The sequence below is a fragment of the Trachymyrmex cornetzi genome, unplaced genomic scaffold, assembly GCF_001594075.2.
Source record: "Trachymyrmex cornetzi isolate Tcor2-1 unplaced genomic scaffold, Tcor1.1 C3836996, whole genome shotgun sequence".
In the NCBI taxonomy this organism is placed as follows: Eukaryota; Metazoa; Arthropoda; class Insecta; order Hymenoptera; family Formicidae; genus Trachymyrmex; species Trachymyrmex cornetzi.
The window spans coordinates 1-846 of NW_017294631.1; the positions used below are offsets into that span (position 1 = coordinate 1).

The following is an 846-nucleotide window of genomic DNA, read 5'->3' on the forward strand; positions in this document are numbered from 1 at the left end:
GCAAATCTGCATATGCTGGATAATCCAAAAAAGAAAACCAAAGTGTGGACCGCTATATCAGATGGTTTAAAGCAATTTGATGTTGAGGTAATAATAGTTTTTTATGTTTTGTATTTTTTAAATATTTTATAAATAAAATATATACACATACAAAGGCTCAATCGAAATAAATCAAGACAATTAATGAAATTCACTAACAAGAATTAATGTGAAAATAAGCCTATACAAGCCAACACTGGTTTTTACTTGTGCAATTTATTCCAACTTGGTAAATCCAATTACATGATTCCGTAGACGTTTCGATCTCGGTTTAGATCCTCTTCAGTACATCTCAATAATCTTAACAAATTGTAGATCAAATCCTTCTTACAGCATGGATCAACAGTCAACATCTCACAATATATCGTACATCTAATTACCTTGTTAACTGTATATGGACAATTTATACAAAATTAAATAGGTAGTTCAATTTAAATTATTCATCCTGTATTAATAACAATTGTCACTCACATGTATCGTTAACTGTGTCCTTAGGAACTTTAAACCAACAATGATTTCCCCATGCATCGTCATCAAAGTCATAACTCGATAAATAAAAAATCACAGCTATGCATTAACATAAATGTTATAAAATCTTATTTGATATCAACCAAGCAAATGGTGTTATTCATCTCAATTCTATCGTTCGACTGTGACAACATGTAGATATGTTTAAAGTTGAGTAGAGCTACCAAGTTTTGTTATTAAAATTGACTACATTTATTGATTCGTGATTGTTGGTTGTTTTATATTTTTTATTTCCATTTTTTGTTATAAGACAAAAATTTTTGTTATATATATATATAT

At 28.3% G+C, this 846-nt stretch overlaps 1 long non-coding RNA gene across 1 annotated transcript; it reads left to right on the forward strand.

Annotated features, from left to right (window-relative positions):
• The first annotated feature begins 11 nt into the window (after positions 1–11).
• Positions 12–701, forward strand: LOC108758847 (uncharacterized). Its single transcript, XR_001939967.1, has 3 exons — positions 12–87; positions 373–460; positions 535–701. It is a non-coding gene; the product is annotated as an uncharacterized LOC108758847 (long non-coding RNA).
• The last annotated feature ends 145 nt before the right edge of the window (positions 702–846 follow it).